Source organism: Musca autumnalis, unplaced genomic scaffold (genome assembly GCF_047663935.1).
Source record: "Musca autumnalis isolate F117 unplaced genomic scaffold, ASM4766393v1 scaffold_5, whole genome shotgun sequence".
Lineage (NCBI taxonomy): Eukaryota > Metazoa > Arthropoda > Insecta > Diptera > Muscidae > Musca > Musca autumnalis.
This window is the reverse complement of record NW_027412088.1, coordinates 151,637,875-151,659,491: the sequence shown is the minus strand read 5'-3', so window position 1 is coordinate 151,659,491 and position 21,617 is coordinate 151,637,875. Positions and strand designations below refer to the sequence as shown.

The 21,617-nt window shown below is 34.6% G+C and overlaps 1 protein-coding gene and 2 non-coding genes across 3 annotated transcripts in view; 2 read left to right on the top strand and 1 right to left on the bottom strand.

The window, feature by feature from the left end:
* LOC141405031 (beta-glucuronidase-like) overlaps positions 1 to 21,617 on the top strand; it is an 82,461-nt gene that overhangs the window by 27,492 nt on the left and 33,352 nt on the right. The gene's annotated exons all lie outside the window — the stretch shown is intronic.
* TRNAE-UUC (transfer RNA glutamic acid (anticodon UUC)) lies at positions 15,000 to 15,071 on the bottom strand. Its single transcript has one exon. It is a non-coding gene; the product is annotated as a tRNA-Glu (tRNA).
* Positions 21,146 to 21,217, top strand: TRNAD-GUC (transfer RNA aspartic acid (anticodon GUC)). The gene has a single exon. It is a non-coding gene; the product is annotated as a tRNA-Asp (tRNA).

Below are 21,617 nucleotides of genomic sequence, written 5' to 3'. Positions count from 1 at the left end.
CCATATAACGGCACCTCCCGATTTTCGGTATTTTGAGGACTTTAGCTACAATTTTTAACCGAACTAGCTAGAATTTGTCCTAAATTTTTCAACCAAACTAACAGTAATTTGACATTTGAGATTCCCAGTGGTCACAAAACTTCTGCATCAAAAACTATCAACATAGGCCCATGTTTTGTTATAACCGCTATATAATGGTACCTCCTAATGTTTAGCTGAACTAGATGTAATTTGTCATTTGCGGTTCCAGTTGTCTTAAAGCTACTAGACCAAAAATTGTCAACATACATAGGTAGATATAGGCACCATATAAAAGTGTCGCCCGAATGAAGACATTTTAGGTACATTATCTGACATTTTAGGTACCCAGTTGTGGACAGGAATGAAAACTGAATCAGAATATTTTATGGTGGAGGGTATGAAAAGTTCGGCACGGCCGAACTTAACGCTTTTTTACTTGTTTTATTTTCAGTGACTTTGTTGTTGTGGCGATATGTTTTACTTATAACCATAAATTTATTTCTTATTCATATTTGGTAAGTGAATTAACTACGACATGCAAAATCAACCTCCGGATCAGGTTTCGGTATAAAATATTACTAATAGAAAGTATTTATATTATGGCGTAATATAAATTTCTGTTCAAATAGAGCGGGTTTTAATAGATGTTTGTTACTTTTTTTTCGAAACTGACTATTTAGGCCGAAATGTAGTCCCCACTGTTGTCCTGACTCACATTTATCAGACAAATTTTTAGTTGAGTATAATCCTACAAGTACAGCTCGGTTTACTAGAACTAGTCGCACCCACAACAAGATCAATTTAGTTGCTCGAGTAAAGATGCGTCAGTAGTAGCGTTTGTTATAGATTAAGACAAGATACCCCTTTAAACCAAAACCTTTGTTAACCAGTGTTATTAATGTGATATGTTATGACAAGCGTTATATCGCTTACAATGATGGTGATGGCGATTTTTTTTTTTTTTTTTTTTTTTTGTTAATTCTCTGCAAGCACGTACTTCTTTTGCCTCTTTATTTATAGTCGGACGCGGAATTCAACAAAATATTGTTGAACGAACCTCAATTCTCTTTAAGGGTTAGTTTTGAGCTGAGAGCTTTAGTTGGTTTTTCATCTTGGACGAGTGCGGTTGTGTAGAAGAAAGTGTTTGTAGAAATCGAACTAATCGACAAAAAAGCAAACGAAAAAGAAAGAAAGCCTTTGATTGTTAATGTTTTGTTTTGTTGCTGTTGGTTGGCTGTTGTTTGCATGCACCAAATGTTGCTACCTATCAAAAGTGCCACAAACTGAATATCAATTGATTTGATTGAGGAAAAAATCATATCTATCTGTTGTATAAAAGTGAAATGGTTTGCTGAAATCGAAAGATATCAATAGAGTTAAAGTCGGTTAATTAATTTCGGCAACGTAACGTCTTCGGTGTTATTTAAGCGAATTTATATCAAAATAATTGTTTTTTCGTAAATTATTCAAATCAATAAATGTGTGCTTTGAAAACTAAATAACCTAACCTAATAGTGGTGTTGTCTTGTCCAGTCCAGTGTCCATCATTGAGAAAATATTTTTGTTTGTTTTGTTTATTCGCGACAAAGAAAAGGTAAGAATTGAATTTCCAAACAATTTCAGTGTCATCCGCGTATGTTGTCTCGTGCAGGGAAAATTACACTTGGAAAAAAGTGTTTTATAATTTTGAGAGACTATGTAAATACCAAAAATAGCCTTAAGTTGATAAAAAAGTTCAATTTATGTTGGGTTATCTTAACTTCTGTTCTATGTACTAAGGCCCCGGTACATAAGCAACATGACATTCTTACTTACTGGCATAAGAATAAAGAACAGTCGAGCCAAATTTGAAATTGTCCTTTGGTTTTTAGACTTTTACCAAAAATGCCAAGAAAGCCAGCCTCCTTGAGTTTTGAGACCAGTGCGACATGTCGCTTGCACTTATCCGGATCACAAACCGATATACATACATATTATAATACCATCTCCATGCGGCTTAGTAACTTCGAACAAACATCTTTATACTTAAGCTGGTATCAGAAGGCATGTGTTTTAACTACGTGATTTTTTTCAAGTCTGAAAGTACGAAATTTTCAATTGAGGTCCATTTTTATCTGCAGAAAATAAAGGAAACGTTTTTTGTTTATTTGTCATATAAATACTGAAAACAACAGCAATCGAATAAAGTTGAGCTAAAACAACTCTCATTTGTCTAGGCAGCTGCAGTTCTTCCGCTGCAACTAATGCACTATGTCGCGAGTTCATATTAATTGTGGCCAAAAATGTAAGGAGTTATCGTAGGTATGTACATCAATTTTGGTGACTTAAAATATGGAGGACAAAAAACTGGGATGTTCGGTCCACGTTTTGATATAGCCCCCATAGAACCGTACCTCCCGATTTTCGGTATTTTGAAAATTTTAGTCACAATGACCAACCGAAGGGACTGAAATTTGGTGTTTAGTCTTCGGCAGAGGTATGAAACATTCCAACAGAGAATTGTGGGTGTCGGTCCATGTTTTGATATAGCCCCCATAGAACGGCACCTCCCGATTTTCGGTATTTTAGCGTCATTAACACACCGAAATTGCTGAAATTTGGTATTAAGTCTTTGTTGGGGGTATACAACTTTTTCCTTGAAATTTGTCGGTATACGTCACCGGAAATATCTTAGCCTCGCCATGTGAGTGGTACACCAAAGACAGGAGGTGTCACCCTGATACAGTTCTCAGGGCTGCTTTCTGACATGTTTGTAAGTTCTTCCATTGCGTGTCACTTACGTTGGCAAACCACACCACAGACCGTAACTGGATAGCACTTTCTGACGTTGGGAGGAGTAACGACTTAAGTATCTTTGCTACATCCAGCTGCTTTAGAATCATCATTGATGGATTGGATTATTTTTCGCCTCTTGGCGTGGTCCTCCCTCCTTGGCTGGAAGAGATAGCAAACAAATCACTATCGGGTAAAGTGTCACAACTACGCCGTTAAGCATGACAGATGTCCGATCACCCTTTTTCCGAAAGTTGATAACGACGACCTAACCGTAGTTCCCAATTTACTATTACCGCTTCCAATGTTGCAACACTTTAAATGCTCTAGCCACTTTTTCCGCTTGTAATCACCGACTAATCTATTGCCTAACAATGTCAAGCTCTCTGACTCTAGGGTCGTTAGCATCAGTACGGCGCACAGTGGTTAAGAAACGTTTTTTCCTGGTCAAAACTCTGTAACTTTTGAACGGATAGAGATATTTTCATAACAACGTTTAATTTTCGCAGAATGAAGCCTGCGAGTGTACTCTTTCAGCCCATATATACTTTTACACCCGTCCCATTCTGCGCGTTTCACATTTTTTTTGTTTGAATTATTGAAAGTCGAAATTGTTTATAACGTCATATCGCTTATAACTTCGAAATCCAGAAGTCCCGAATTTCTCCCCTTTATAGGCCACACACAAATAAATACCGCTTATAACGACATCGTTTATAACGACATATCGGTTGTAACGTCGTCTTTTTGGCAAATATTTGGATTTTGTTATCGGTTATAACGACGAAACATATGAAAAAGATACATTCCTCTCTACAGGTAGGAATGTACTCGTAAAATAACCAACATATGTGCAACATGCTTGAATGTGGGGTTAAACAACTGAATTATGTCCAGCAACCTATGACTGATTTATAACAAACAAGTTCGGCCGAAGTCTTTCTTTGAATAGCCTTGTATGAGAAACTGAAAAAAAATTCATATCGGTCCACTCCATCGGGTACCTCCCCCCACAAAAGTTCTAAATTGTTCGAAGGGCGCAATCGATTTGGTACAAACTTTGCAAATCGTATTACTCCTTACGGATATAGGTCGGGTTTAAATATGGACCATATCAGTCTACTCATTGGTGTACCTACCACACAATATTCGGAATAAATGAAGTTTAGCAGCTTATCTCGGATTGTTTTTAAATTTTTTTCAGCAGGTTGTCCTTGTCCTTCGGGGGAAAGTCCATACTTCTTGAGACAATGGCCTAAAAACTCCGAGAAACCCGCAGGGAGTTTCTGCTTAGTCCAAACTTTGCACATCGTATTATTTCATCCAGTCCAGTCTGTCCAGTCCTTCGGGTACCTCCCACATAATATTTGGGAAAAGTGGACTTTGAGGACTCGTCTCGGATCTATTTGATTTTTTTTGCAGAAGGTTCTTTTCGCGATTCCTATTACAGCGGTACAATTTTTTTCCGGAGTAAGTCCATACATCCTGAGATAATGACCAAAAGCTCATAACACCCTGCCGGCACATACTTAAACTGCTAGTATGAAGGATAACTCTCACATTTTTCAACAATTTTCCAAACTTGTTTTACACTTGTGTTTGCTTCTTTTTTGTTTTTGGTGAAAGGCTGAGGCTACAACTGACTGATACTTTCTTACATGTTTCTTTCCAATTTTGAATACCATACTTTTTCGATATTTGTAGATACATATATATGTATTTGACCATTCGCAATTGCATTCCACTAAACTGATTGAATTCATACTCCTTTTCAGTGGGGATAACATTTTTAAAAGGTTTTATTTAGCTCACCCCGTTTGTTTTATTTATTATTTATTCTTGGGTCAAATTTAGTAATTCAAATTTCACCCTCTTCCTGTCAACCGATTAATCTGAAATTTTGTATACACTTTGGATTTTGGTGACAATACAATTATGTTTATTCATTATCATTATAAATTCAAGATGGCGGCCGCTACAAAATGGCGGATAACTTAGGTTTTATCAATCCCATCAACATGGGTATCAAATGAAAGGTCTAGTAGAATACAATTTACGATGCAAAATTGAAATCTAAGATGGCCGCCGCTACCAAATGACTGACAACAATTTTTTATCAATCCCTCCAATATGGGTATCAAATAGAAGGGCTTGACAAGAAGAATACAGTGAACTATACAGTACATTTTATACACCCGAAAGCCATACAGTTTCTAGCTAAGTACAATTACGGGACGGCTGAAAGAAAAATGTTGCCTTTAATACTATCATGGGCTTCTACAATACATAAAATGCAGGGCAGCACTGTGAATCACGCAGTCGTATACTTAGGTGCGAAACTATTTGAAGAAGGTCAAGCCTACGTGGCTCTTAGTAGAGTAAGATCTTTGCAGGGACTACATATAGAGGAGTTGGACTGCAATAAACTAACGGGCAAGAAACCTTGCAATAATGAAGCACTAAATGAATTAAACAGAATGCGAAATAAAAACTAAAAACTAGAAAATAAAAATAGGTAAAAAAACTTTTTAAGTTAAACGGTTTTATGTTAAACATACATTGCAATGTTTAAGATAAATGTACTAAACACCAAAAAATAATAAAATAGATACAGTCGTGGGAATTATAAATATATGCATAGACTAGACTAAAATATAACCAAAATAAAACAATTGTCTACAAATTATCGACTTAATGTGCGATAGAAGAATCGTTTAATTCGTCGTTAGGCAGTTGGCCCGCAGACGCTGAGGAAATTACTTACTATTTTCTTGCTCATGGAAATTCCAATAGTTATACACCCCATGTAAATAAAAGAGATGTTTCAACTAGTTTATCGTTGGACATTCACACTGCTGCCTGGCGAGGAAGCGTTTCACTGCTCGTAGTTTGTCTTTAATCGACAAAGTACTACTCGCTCACCACTATGAAACCTTAAAACTCGCTTATAATCGAGCTTGCTAGCTTGTTTCCACATTCTAGCCCTACTTATCACACGTCCATCGTTGTCGGTTGAACAACTGCCTAATTATAGTGTAACATTACAAAACAAACATTTGAATCAACGATTGTAGACAATTGACGTGCCCCACGGTTTTATTTTAGTCTAGTCTATGCATATATTTATAATTCCCACGACTGTATCTATTTTATTATTTTTTGGTTTTTAGTACATTTATCTTAAACATTGCAATGTATGTTTAACATCAAACCGTTTAACTTAAAAAGTTTTTTTACCTATTTTTATTTAGTAACATGACAGAACCTAGGCAGTTCAATGTATATCTGCTACTGCTCAAATTTTATATGACATAAATCGGAAGTTGATCTTTCGAAGATGTTTTTACTTACGGCGTAAAAGTATGCATATATGCCACAACCTCACTTCCAATGAATTTACCTTCAAGCTCTTGATTTTTCAAATAACCCACCAATTTTGTGGAGTTTGCACTTTTTCCTCAAAACTATGGAAACCACATTTTTTCAATCGGAAACTGACCGAAACTACTACCAATCTTTAAAAACTCTAAACTAAAGTCTATCCTTTTAATATTTTTTTCGTGGTTAATTTCCTGAAAAGACGCTTGAAAATAAATAAAAGTCTAGGTTTTATCCTTTTCTGCCATGAGACCATTCCGAATTGGTGCGAATTGTCAAAATCTGTTCAGCCGTTCTTGAGTTATAAGCGTAGTAACTAACATCATCCTTTTTTATATACATATATAGATATTTTATTTTATGATATTTTATTTCTTGCAACCCAAATTTCATGTACCATATGTGTAAGATGAGTTTCTAGCTCTCATCAAACTCATTAAAATATATTTACTCAGAAGATGTCCCAAGCACACAAAGTGTTTTGGAAAGCCTTTAAAAACTCAGATCTGAATTAGATTTAAAACTTTTCCTTTATACGAAAAAAAGTAAAATTGAATTTATCTTTCGACTATCGTTTATACCCAGCAAAAATACTCATTACAAATTGGCCTACTTTCTCATTATTTTAACACGGGCATGTCATAGGGAGTAAGTACTTATTTTTTGGCAGTTAAAAGTAAATAAATAAGTACATAAATAAGTAGTTACGACTTGAAGTAACCAGGGAGTAACTACATATTTATCTACTTTTTAGTGGCCAAAAAATAAGTACTTACTCCCTATGACATGCCCGTGTTAAAATAATGAGAAAGTAGGCCAATTTGTAATGAGTATTTTTGCTGGGTAGCGTCCGAATTTCGTACTGTATATGGGTAAAATGTGTTTTTCCATACCATATAAATTTTTTTTCATACCATATACATTTTTACACAAATGTACATTTTTTTAATATATGAGTTTTATGAAAATCCAAGGATCATTTTTTTTAATTAGAAACATATACTAAATTTGTTGAAAAATGTTTTTAAAGAATTTTAATTTTTTTTTGTATTTTTATGGTTTGTTTATTGGTGTTTGACCTTTTTGTAATAGATTGTAACATGTGAAAAACTCAAAAACACTCATATTTAGATGCCAAATATGAAAAAAGCTCAAAATTTTAATTTTGACCTTGAATTCCTCTGCAACTACTAATTAATGAATTAGGTAGCTGATTGTGTTACCTGTATATCCGTTCAAAAGTTACAGAGTTTTGACCACATGGAGGAAAAAAATACCTCTCTAACATATGTCCCAAACATACTTTGCAGCAAACATATATTTGTTTGCAAACAGTCCCAAACATAACACATGTTTAGGTCCTACAAACAAATACATATATGTGTGGGTGCAAAAAAATATTTGTTTAAATGAAATATAAATACAAACCCAAAAACACATACACATACAACAGAATAAGGCAATGGGTCTCCCGTGAGCGTAAATTTACTCTCGCTCACAATCTGTGTAGACTCTTATTGGTGGTGACCGAGAGTCAATTTACGCTTACGGGAGACCCATTTTTTTACTCCGACATACTCACATTTATAAATGGCTGTGGTATTTTTATACCCTCCACCATAGTATGGAGGATATATTAATTTTGTTTTTCCGTTTGTAATGCATTGAAATACTCATTTGCGACCCTATAAAGTATATATATTCTGAGTCGATTTGTGCACGTCCGTCCGTCCGTCCGTCTGTGGTAATCACTCTAGCATCCACAAAAATGGAGATAGAACGCTGAAATTTTGGGAAAATGCGTCTTTTGTTTGCAGGCAGGTCAAGTTCGATGATGGGCTATATCGGTCCACGTTTTGGTATAGCCCCCATATAACGGTACCCCCCGATTTACGGTATTTTGCCGTTTTTAGCTACATTTTCAGACCGATTAAGCTATAATTTGACATTTAGGGTTCTTAAGTGTCAATAAATTTATATAACAAAAGTTGTGGACATAGGTCCACGTTTTTGTATAGCCCCCATATAACGGTACCCCCGGATTTACGGTATTTTGACGTTTTTAGTTACATTTTCAGACCGATTTAGCTATAATTTAACATTTAGGGTTCTTAAGTGTCAATAAATTTATATAACAAAAGTTGTGGACATAGGTCCACGTTTTTGTATAGTCCCCATATAACGGTACCCCCGGATTTACGGTATTTTGACGTTTTTAGTTACATTTTCAGACCGATTTAGCTATAATTTAACATTTAGGGTTCTTAAGTGTCAATAAATTTATATAACAAAAGTTGTGGACATAGGTCCACGTTTTTGTATAGCCCCCATATAACGGTACCCCCGGATTTACGGTATTTTGACGTTTTTAGTTACATTTTCAGACCGATTTAGCTATAATTTAACATTTAGGGTTCTTAAGTGTCAATAAACTTATATAACAAAAGTTGTGGACATACACGCAAAAAAAATCGGCCTCTCTAACATATGTCCCAAACATATTTTGCAGCAAACATATATATGTTTGCAACAGTCCCAAACATAATATATGTTTGGGTCTGCAAACAAATATATGTTTGGGTGGAAACAAATATATGTTTGGGTGGAAACAAATATATGTTTGGGTGCAAACATATATATGTTTGGGTGCAAACATATATATGTTTGGGTGCAAAGATATTTATGTTTGGGTGCAAACAATTTTATGTTTGGGTGGAAACAATTTTATGTTTGGGTGCAAACATTTTATATGTTTGGGTGCAAAAAAATACAAACCCAAAAGGCACAAAAAAACAAACACATGCACCAGTGAGCGCTTACTAAGAGCAAGGGAGCGTAAAATTCAATGTAAAACACTTTAAAATGTGTGCTCACATGCTCTCAGTAAGAACTCACTGGCTATCTCCATAGTATACACACAAATGTTGAGGTTGTTTATTGGAAGGCAAAAGAACAACAAACACATAGGTACATACAAAATTCCAAAGAAATACATAACACAATTTAATAAAAGAAAAACTGATTGAAATAATTTGTAAATAGTCACACTTTTAAAAAGAAAAAATATATAGAAACGTAGTTGAACGCTTGAACGCTTGTTGTGAAATAAAACAAATTGTCCTCATAGTTGAAATCATCAGCGGTGAATCGGCATCTAGAATCAAATGATTATGTAATGTAATAAATAAATATGGATATGCCATATTTCAAATATACATAAGTATGTATGTATTTACCAATATTAAATGCGATTTCTTCCTTGTCCAATAAAATAACTCCATCCAACTATCCGATTCAATTATAAAATGTATTGGGCATTTAATTTACTAAAAAGCACAATTTCTTTAAGAAAACACAAAACACTTCACTTCACTTCACTCACTTTACCGTCTTGACTCTACAAAGGCATCTAAAACACTGAAGAAAGAAATAAAATATAATTCATATCATTTCTTCTTTTCTTCTTCTCCTCCTAAGTTGGTTAACAACAACAAAACAAGAAACACACGAGTTTGTCGCATACACGCCACCAAAGCCCCCTTCTTCGCTTCTACGTCTTCTATTATACAATACACACAACTCTTCATTATAAAACAGCAATCCACAGCCGCGAGAGCACTGTTATTACTCTCGTTGACAAACATCCTCTCTCCACACATGAAAAAATGTTCTAACATAAAAAATATGTTGGTACCCAAACATATCAAATTGAGATATGTTACAAAATGTTGCAAACATATATTTGTTTGGACCCAAACATATTATGTTTGGATCCAAACATTAATTTGTTTGCAACCGGTCCCAAACATATATTTGTTTGGATCCAAACATATTTCTAACATAAATTTTTCTGCGTGTAGGTCCACGTTTTGGTATAGCCCCCATATAACGGTACCCCCCGATTCACGGTATTTTGAAGTTTTAGCTACATTTTCAGACCGATGTAGCTATAAATTGACATTTAAATGTCAATAAACTTATATAACAAAACTTTTGGACATAGGTCCACGTTTTGTTATAGCCCCCATATAACAGTGACCCCGATTTACGGTATTTTGACGTTTTTAGCTACATTTTCAGACCGATTTAGCTATAATTTGACATTTAGGGTTCTTAAATGTCAATAAACTTATATAACAAAAGTTGTGGACATAGGTCCACGTTTTGGTATAGCCCCCATATAACGGTACCCCCGATTTACGGCATTTATACGTTTTTAGCTACATATTCAGACGGATTTAGCTATAAATTGACGTTTAGGGTTCTTAAATGTCAATAAACTTATATAACTAGTGGACATAGGTCCATGTTTTGGAATAGCCCCCAACCCATTTAAGTCACATTTCTAGACCGAATTAGATATAATTTGATATTTAGGGTTCTTAGTGACCAAAAAACTTATAATCGAAAAAATTATGAACATAGGTCCATGTTTACAAGTTTTAACCGAATTATCTGTAATTTGAACATTTGAAATTCTTAGTGGTCACCACACCTCTCCACCAAAAATTGTCAACATAGGCCCATGTTCGGATATAGCTCCCATATAACGGTACCTCTCAATTTTCAGTAATTTAGCAATTTTAGCTAACTGTAATTTGACATTTGAAGGTTGTAGTGGCCACCACACATCTACATCAACAATTTTCAACATAGCCCCTATTTTTTACTTAAAATGTTTAACCGAACGTAGGTCCATGTTTTGGTTAGCCCCAAAACAAATCTCCCGATTTTCCGTACCTTAGCTTTATTTTTGGACGAACTTTCCGTGATTTGAAATTTAAAAGCCATCAAAAATTCTGCAACAAAAATTGTTCATTTAAGTTCATATTTTATTATAGCCCAGATACCTCCGAACTAGCTGTTAATGACATTTGAAGTTCCCGATTTTCGGTATTTTGAGGATTCTAGCTACAATTTTTAACCGAATTAGGAGTTATTTGACATTAAAGGCTCCCATCAAAAACTGTCAAAATAGGTCCATGTTTTATTACAACCCCTATATAGCGGTACCTCCCAATTTCTAGCCCACCAAAAATTGTCCACATACATAGTTAGATATAGGCACCATAAAAAAGGGCCTCCGAATGAAGCATTTTATGTACATTATCTGACATTTTAACGTACCCACTTAAAGTTGGGGACAAGAATGAAAACTAATTATTCCATTTTAGTTCAGAATATTTTATGGTGGAGGGTATGAAAAGTTCGGCCCGGCCGAACTTAACGCTTTTTTACTTGTTTTTATTGATATGTATAGAAATACCAAACACAAAAGCAACAACAGACGGGCAGATACATACAAAATTGCAAATAAAAGAAATAGTGTCACACTTTTAGAAAGAAAAACAAAAAAAAACTATTAATTATAAAATATTTGTAGAAACATCGTTCAAAGCTTCTCGTTAGTTGTAAAAAACACATTCTCCTCAAAAATTAAATCATCAACGGAAATCAAATGATTATATAATGTAATAAATAGGTTCATCAATATTTCAAATATATGCATTTATATAAAAAATATATTAGTGTTATTAGCAATATTAAATGCGATTTCATCCTTGTCCAATAAAATATTTCCCTTCACCTTTTTAATTCAATTATAAAATATATTGGGCATTTAATTTACTAAAAGCACAATTTCTTAAAGAAAATACAAAACACTGATTTATTCACTCACTTTACCGTCTTTTCTCAACGATTTTATTTAGAAAACTGAAGAAAAACGAACAACAGAATTCATACCATACTCACCACCAAAGCAAAAATAAACTTTTTTACCCTCCCGTCTTCGCTTCTGCGTCTTCTATTACACCATACACACAGCTCTTTATTATAAAAGAGCATACCGCAGCCTCCTGTTGTTACTCTCTTTGACAAAAATCCTCTTTCCACCCATAAAAAATACGTTCTAACATAAAAAATATGTTGGTACCCAAAAAAATAAAATTGGCATATGTTACAAAATGTTGCGAACATATATTTGTTTGGACACAAACCTAATATGTTTGGATCCAGTCTAAAAAAAATATTTGTTTGGATCCAAACATATTTCTAACAAATATTTTTCTGCGTGTAGTACCAACGGTTATCGGCTTCCAACTGTCTGATGTCAGCAGAATAACGAGGGACATATCTATTAATCGGCGTGATATACACATTTAGCGGTTATATCTCAGCGATTCCTCACTTGACCTCTACCCCCATACTCTCCAAGTATGGGACAGTAGAGTCGAGCTCAAGCGAGATTAGTCTGTACTGGACAAACTAGTGCAATAAGATTGCAAGTCAACCAACTCCATTTCTCGTACGATCCAAACGCAGTACGTTGTATCCATCACAACTCCGAAGACTGCAGGTGTTGTTCAGCTTCGTTTTTGAATCAACGCGATCGTACCACGAAGACCATCGCAGTTAAACTGCAGAAATGTAACATTTTCACATTGACGACGACGAAGACTCACTCAGGAAGTCAGGCTTGAACAATTAATGAAATGTATCCATTCACGGCATCCGTTGCATCTCACTGACACCGACCTATGGTGGATGAAACGGTGACAAACGGATTAAAACCATGGGGGTTACTCTCTTTCCCGGCACAAATCAAAATATGTAGTTGCTGGTGACGGAAATTATTTATCCTGAGGTCAATTCCGTACTCTATTGAAGGTGAAAAGTAGTATTTATTTGACTACGATCATGGTCTCCAGAGTGCCAGAATTCACTATTTCCAATTGGGTTCTCAAATATTAATTTCTGTTTACTTTATTAAATAATACGAATTTTAAAAAAAATGTATGTATGTAGTACATACCTATGTAATATTTCTTTTAGTGTTGGTTATGATGTTGGGCTATTTCAATACATTCATTTGCTGCGCTACATATTGCCTTTATGTTCTTCTCTTTGATTTCGTTTTCATTAGTGTTTTGTATTCTCATAGTTTTATTGTGTTCAGTGTCATTTGGTTAAACAATGTGCAAAATGAATGTGATAACAGTGTAAAATATCAACAACAAAAAATACTAATGCAACAAATTATATCTTATTTCCGCAAACATTGTGTTGTTAATGTTGAATTAACAGAGGTTAGAGCTTTTGGTGAGGTTAATAGGTTAAAGGTTAGATTTTTTGCGATGGTCTTACAAAAGAAAAAGTCCTTTTAATGCAAGTTCTTTTTAAGTTGTTGGCAGCGAGCAAGAAATATTTTTTTACTATTCCATAATTAAGTGGTGGACTTTTCAAAGGGGTAACATAAATAAATATTAGACAATTATATCTTCAAGAAGTTTTTTTTAATATGCTAAAACGAAGCTCTTATATTGTTAAGAACGTGTATAAAGAATTTATTATATTCACTGGACTTTTAAGTCTAGCTAGAAAGAGTTTACTAACATCTTATGATGTTATCTATCTCCTCCATGTATGTAGGTTTAACCCAGACCTACTCACAACGGTGAAATTTTTCCATCAATTTTCAATAAGTAAATATTTTTGATTTTGTTTCTAATTTTTCTTAATTGTTTTTGCTTTTTAATGATTGAGACCTGTAGTGGAATTCTGTAACTCAGTTTTCGAGTTACCGACAAAAATCGATAAAATAAAATGCCTATATTTTCGGTAATTAACGAATTTTTCGGTAAGTTAACAATCGAAATTAATGTTCTGTTCCAGAACTGCAAGAATCTACTAATTTTTGTTCCTCAAAAATAGTAAAAACTAATAGATTCTTGCAGTACAGGAACAGACCATAAGACCGATAGCAACAGTATTGTCAACTTTTATTGATACTCTTTTCATTCATATTTTTGTATTTGTATTTTTGTGTTTTAATTTTACAGATTTTTGTCGGTAACACAAAAAATTAGTTACAGAATTCCACTACAGGTATCAAACTTTAGAGAGCAAGATATCATTTAAGCGAAATTAGGGAAAAAACGATTTTTGGACTTTTATTTCGATGTTTAATTCATTGTTGAACATTATTGTCCTCAAAAACGATTCCCTATATTAAAAAATTAAAAAAAAAACAAGTAAGAGCAGGCTATAGTCGGACAGGGCCGACCATGTGATACCCTATACCACTATAGATTTGCAATATCTTTCCTCCATGGATAAATATAACCTGTACATTACAAATTTTACCAATTTTCACACAAAAGTTTTGGTCCATTTAACCCGCTAAATATTATCCGATATTCATGTTGCTTTTCACACGCCTTCTCCATCATAAACTTAACTTTTGTGTAAAATTTCGCGGCGATCGAACTATTATTGCGACCTACAGAGCGGCTACAAAATCGACCAAAAATTTTGTTTTTGGTCCATTTCATCCCTTTAATATTTCACGATCATCGCCAAAAACTAATCAGTTCTATTCTGGTACAACCCCGACCTTCATACTAAATTTCGTGACAATCGGTCCATAATTGCGGCCTGTAGCTTGATTACAATTTTTAATGGACGGACAGACGGACGGACGGACACACATAGCTAAATCGCTTTATCTCGTCGAGATATGAAGTTTGGTATACCACATGAGGGGTCTACGACGAATATTTCGCGGCGTTACATGAATTTTTGGGAAAACAAACTTATTATACCCTTTTCCACATTGTGGTATAGGGTATAATAATTCACTTATTCGATTTTCAACAAAAACCGAAAGAAAATTGATGGGAAAAGTTTAACGGTTCTGAGCAGGGCAACATGCAATTTTCCCGTAATATCTTGTAATTTTTGAAAATTTTTGCTAGTTTCATCATTTAAGAAAACGGGAATAAAAAATATTCTAAGATTATTTTTAAATTTAAATAGAAAAAAAAACTTTCCCATACCGGGAATCGAACCCGGGCCTTCTGGGTGAAAGCCAGATATCCTAGCCACTAGACCATATGGGATATGAGATTACGTGTGTCTAACAACATTGTTAAAAAACTGTTGTGTTATCGTATTCAACATGAACTGAGGTGTATTTAGTACTGTACAGATACAAATGACTATCGTATAACACCAATCAACAAACAGCCCAATTATCAATAAAAACTCCCCGTGAGTTTTCTCACTTTTTCCTTTAAGTTCAAATGACAGATAGACAAAGCTCACGGGGAGTTTACATTTATAATCACCCTGAAAATGGAAAAAATGGCGTTTCTTTTATTTTTCCTTTTTATACCCTCCACCATAGGATGGGGGTATATTAAGTTTGTCATTCCGTTTGTAACTACTCGAAATAATCATTGTAGATCAGCGTGCAATTCTACATCGATATAGCCATGTTCGTCTGTGGAAATCACTCTAGCGTCCGAACGGATTGAATTAGGTGGATGAAATTTTGGTAAAATCTATTATATGTATGTAGGACTTTTGGAATTGGAAGCGGGCTATGTAGGTCCACGTTTTCGTATAGCCCCCATACAAAGTGACGCCTGACGCGCCATTTGACCACCGAATTGCTTGTAATTTTGGTATTTTGTGTGTCCAGAGGCTAAAAAACATTTGTACCAAAGTTTGTTTATATATGTATGTAGGTCCACGTTTTGGTATAGCCCCCATATATAGTACGCGTAATTTTAAGATATTTTGAATGTATTAGTCCCATTTGACCACAGAATCGGTTGTAACTTTGCATTTTGCGTTTCAAGAGGCTAAGAAACATATCTACCATAAAATGTTTACATAGGTCCACGTTTTGGTATAGCCCCCCATATAACGCCCAATATATATAGTACGCGTATTTTTAAGTTATTTTGAATGTATTAGTTCCATTTGAGCACCGACTTGGTTGTAATTTGGTATTTTGTGTCTCCAGAGGCTAAAAACATTTCTACCAAAGTTTGTTTATATAGGTCCACGTTTTGGTATAGCCCCCATATATAGAACGCGTCACTTTACGATATTTGGAATGTATTAGTCCCATTTGACCACAGAATCGGTTGTAAGTTTTGTATTTTGTGTTTCCAGAGGCTAAGAAATATTTCTACCATAAAACGTTTATATAGGTCCAGGTTTTGATATAGACCCCATAGGACGATATCTCCCGATTTTCGGTATTTTGAATGTTTTAGCCTCATTATCGCAGCAAAACGGCTGAAATTTGGTATTTACGAGGGCAGTTCGTAAACTTCTTAGCCTAGCACAAAAAGCGCGGTATAAACAGAAAAAAGTTAAGTGTTTTGGAATCTTCCATCTCTGTTATGAACACATGTTAAATTTTGTTTCGATCTGGCAACTCCTTCATGCGTGCTGTCATTAAATATTTACATAAAAAAGGTTTATCGGGACAAGAAATTCATAATGATATGGTGAATGTGTTAGGTGAAAGTGCTCCTTCATATGCAACAGTAAAAAATTGGGTTGCTGAATTTAAACGTGGTCGTACAAGCATTGAAGATGAACCACGTAGTGGACGTCCATAAACAGCAACAACAACAGAAATTGTAGCCAAAGTGCATGATATGGTATTAAATGATCGACGAATAAATGTGCGTGAAATTGCTAATATCATGGGCATCTCAAATGATCGAGTCCATTTAATTTTACATGAAGAACTACAGATGAAAAAGCTTTCTGCAAGATGGGTGCCGCATTTGTTAACAGTCGATAAAAACGCATAAGAATGAACATTTCTCAAGCTTGTTTGGATCGTTATAAGCCAAATAAAATGGATTTTAAGCGTCGTTTCATAACTGTTGATGAGACATGGATCCACCACTATACTCCAGAGACAAAAGAACAATCCAAACAATAGACTGAAGCTGGAGGAAGTGCCCCAAAGAAGGCAAAAACAATTCAATCGGCTGGTAAGGTTATGGCAACGGTTTTTTGGGACTTCAAAGGTATTTTATTGATTGACTATCTGCAAAAGGGTAAAACAATAAATTCAGAGTACTATTGCAACCTTTTGGATCAATTAAATGTACAAATTCGAGAAAAACGTCCTGGCTTACAACACAAAAAAATAATTTTTCATCAAGACAACGCACCAGCGCACAAGAGTGTTCTAACAATGGCTAAAATCAACGAATTAAAGTACGAGTTGCTTGACCACCCCACCTTATTCTCCTGATTTATCTCCCAGTGACTTTTACTTGTTCCCAAATCTAAAAAAATTCCTTGCTGGCAAGCGTTTTACCTCAAATGAAGATGCAATTACAGTTGTAAACCACTATTTTGAAGACCTTGAGGAAAACTATTTTAATCAAGGGATAGAATTGCTAGAAAAGCGTTGGACTAAGTGTGTTGAAGTTTCAGGAGATTATATTGAAAAATAAAAATAATTTTGAAAAACTAACTATTCTCTTTCATTGATAGACTAAGAAGTTCCCGAACCGCCCTCGTAGTCTTCGTTGGGGTATAAAACATTCTCCCGGAAATGTTTAGGTATAGGTCCACGCCATATAGCCCCCATAGGACGGTACCTCCCGACCACCGAAATGGCTGAAATTTGGTGGTTAGTCTTCATTTGGGGTATAAAACATTCCATATGAAATTTGTCTTTATAGTTCCACGTCCTCATATAGTCCCCATAAGACGATATCTCCCAATTTTCAGCATTTTTGAAGGTTTTAGCTATACTATACTACCAAAATGGCTGAAATTTGATATTTCGTGCTCTTTTGGGATGCAAAACTTTCTCCCAGAAATTTATCTGCATCGGTCAACGCTTTGATGAACGCCCCATAGAACGGAACATCCCAATTTTCGGTGTTTTGAAGGGTTTAGCCTCATTATAACACCGAAATGGCTGCAAGATGATATTTAGTCTTCGTTGAGGGTATAAAACTTTCCACCTGAATATTGTCGGTATAGGTCCATGTCTTCACATAGCCCCCGTAGAACGGTACCTCCCGATTTTCTACATATAGCTCGTTCTCCACCAAAATAGCTGATAATTGGTATTAAGTTTTTGACAGAGGTATGAAACATTCCAGCTGAAAGGAGCCGGTATAGGTCGACGTCCTCAAATACCCCCATAGGACTGTACCTTCCGATTTAAGGTATTTTGAAAGTTGAAAGTTGTGTGTATATAAACAGCCATGGGTGTATAAAATATTGCAGAAGAGAATTACCAGTATAAGCCCTTTTCTTCAAATAACCCCCATAAAAGCGTACTTCCCGATTTTCGGTATTTTAAGATTGTGTCAACAATATCCCATCGAAACGGATAAAATTTAATATTTAGTATCCGTTGGTCGTATAAAACTTCCCACCTTAAAATTTCTGGTATTGTTCCATGTTTTTATATACCCCCCATAGAAAGATCCCTCCCAATTTTCGGTATTTTGAAAGTTTTAGCCCCAATATTCAATCGGAATAACTGAAATTTGTTATTTAGTCTTCGCTGGAGTTACGAAACTTTCCTCCAGAAATTTATCGGTACAGGCTAACGTTTTTTACAGCCTCCATAGGACGGTGCTCCCGATGATCTTAACTATCCATATCCAGACTATCCAGGTTTAGGTCTAATCGGTTTTGCACAATTTTATGTATTTCACTCAATTCGGAAAATTGTAAATATTGGTCGATGTTTTGGAAAGAACAAAAATGTCGTCCCATATTAACTGTTTTGAAAGGAGTATTATCAGTTGAGATATATGTACTACTCCTGCAATAAAAGGAAGAGTTTAGTACTTTCATAAACGAAATAAAACTAAATGTTCCTATTCACTTCAATACAGTTCGTGGTGGAGGATATAAAAAGTTCGGCCCGGCCGAACTTAACGCTTTTCTCACTTGTTCTACATAAACTTGCCATCCAAATGTGTTTTGTTGTATTTTTGTGAATATGTACAAAAACAGTAGACTTTCTTAAAATTGTTTATTTTAAGTTTTTTTTTATACCCTCAGCAATTATGATAACAAGGGTATCGGTCCACTCTTTCAGGTACCTCCCCCACAAAACTTCGAAAATGTTCGGAAAAATTGATAACTTTTAAAGGTAGTAACTGATTTGCACAACGTAAAATTTCTACCAAGCATAGATGAGGTTCCAATATGGACTCTATCGGTCCACTCCTTCGGTTACCTCCCACACAAAATTTCGGAAAAGTTCAGTTTAGGACCAGCTCTTGAATCGCTTTAAATTTTGTTGTAACAATTTGTATTTGCTGCCTCCATACCACGGTGGAAGTTTCATCAGGAGCAAATCCATACTTTCTGAGAAAATAGCCTGATAGCACACGTATCTATTAAAGAGGGCAATTGACACTTGGGTATAAAAAGTTTGAAAAGCAAGAAACAAGGGAACTGATGAAAATCTGTGGCGAGATCTGAAACTATAGTCTTCCCTGCCTTACCCCTTGGTAAACATCGCCAATTTTTTCCACTAATAAATTAAAGTTGTTTTAATAAAATATTGAAACAACGACTATGGGATTAAGTCTGACTATTTTGAAAAACAAAATAGAAGTCGTCATCCCAAATAAAAAAACCCTCCTAATTGCAAGTTCAAATGTCTAAAAGATACTAACTAAAAATACCCCAAAATATATTCGATCTGTCCATAGATGAAAGTTTTAATTCAAATTGTTAACGAGGAATGCAAAAATAGAATAAAACAATGAAATATTATTGGAAAATATCCTAAGAAGTTGTATAAATATGTTTCTGGTTGAACTGTAATATTCTTTATTATTTTGTTAGAACAAAAATATATTTTGCCAATAAGCTTTGAAGTAATTATTTTTGCGTTTTAGTTCTAAAAACAACCGGATTTATTTTGGATTCTTTTTAAGTGTATATTTGTAATAAGTCCTTTTTAAATAGGATTTTTCTTATCAGAGCGAATCGTTTAAAACTCACTGTGCATTCCACTGACGTACAGTGAATGAGCCCTACGACAAAAACCAAAAAATTAATGGCTTCACTTTAAGAATCTAAAGTTGCAAATCGCTTCTAACATTTTACATTTTTCGAAACTCAAGAAAATTACTACGAAAAAGGCTTAAAACATGACTAATTTTGGAGAAAAATATATTTAAAAAGGATAAAAACTGTTATGTTATAAGCGAGTTTCTGAATCAAAGGTCTTTTATTCAGGCATTATCTTAATTTAAATGATTCAAATTGGACTCTACGCCATTCCTTTCTTAGTCCATCGGACCCAAACAGACTGTTATTTTTTGCCAATGAAAGCAAATTTAACCTGTCAAAACTTCATTGAAATTACTCTAGTGTGGCCCGGGACTAAGATTTACTCAGTAACATCTTTTGAGAGAGTACGAAAGATGTTCCTCTTAAATACAGAAATAGAGAAGAAACTAAAAAGACAACATTTAGTAAACTTTAGCAGATTACCAAAACAAAAATATTGGCGCCAATATGTAGGAAAGTAAAACTTTATCCAAAGCAGTGACATTTAAAAAAATTAAATAATAGATTAATAAAATAAATGATAAATACAGAAGCGGAATATTTGTAATATTTTTTCGACAAAAATCAAACAAACTTTCAACAACTGACCATTAAGGGATGGTTGAAAAACAGCTGATCGAACTTGCTAAATGTTGCTGGGAAAATTTCTTCCAGCTACCTTTAGCAAGTTCTCAGCAAACAACTATCAAAATTGTTCTCTCATTCCGCTCTCTTTTACTTAACTTTTGTGTAAAAAGATCCATTCTGTAACATTTCGTGGTAATTATTACAAACTATCACGTAAAAAACACTGCTATTATCTAGAAGTACTTATTTTTGTCACACCTTCCATGTATGTTTCACAACTGTGATAACGCCTCTATTTCCAATGTAAATTGTACAGTGTCACGCAGCTTAACATTCATGCAGTTAGTCATGTTATTTATATTCGTGTGCAAATAATGAACGGCGACATCTATATTAAGCTTTTTAAACACAAACTTCAAAAGCTTTCTTTGTGGTCTTGCAAAACATTCTTAAATGAATAACTTTAACATTTTTTCTTTCGTGCTTTGTTGGCTTGCGCTCATAACAAACTTTGAACGCATGGTCGTCAACGTCCTCGATAGTATAGTGGTTAGTATCCCCGCCTGTCACGCGGGAGACCGGGGTTCAATTCCCCGTCGGGGAGAAATATTTCTTTTTTATTTTTAAAAGAGCATAAACATTTTTTTAATTTATAAAATGTGAAATTTTTGCTCTCTTCGTTTACTCCAGGGGTGAGCACGCCTGTGCCGTTAAATACTAGTCTAATATGGGGCAAGCCTGACTGATACAGGACTTTCCATATATCGTTAAATTGTTTGTACGTACTCTAGACATAACCGTTAATGATTTTTCATAGTCATTTTTTTGGGGAAATAACATCAAAAACTAGAAATTTCTAGCCAAATTGCGTCAAAGGGACATTAATTACAATCACGCCAAAATTACGTCAGGAACATTATTGTTTCTGTTGGAATCAGACAAAACTACTGAAAACGATAGGGAACCAATTATTCGACCATTCTGATTACTAAAATGGCTTAAAA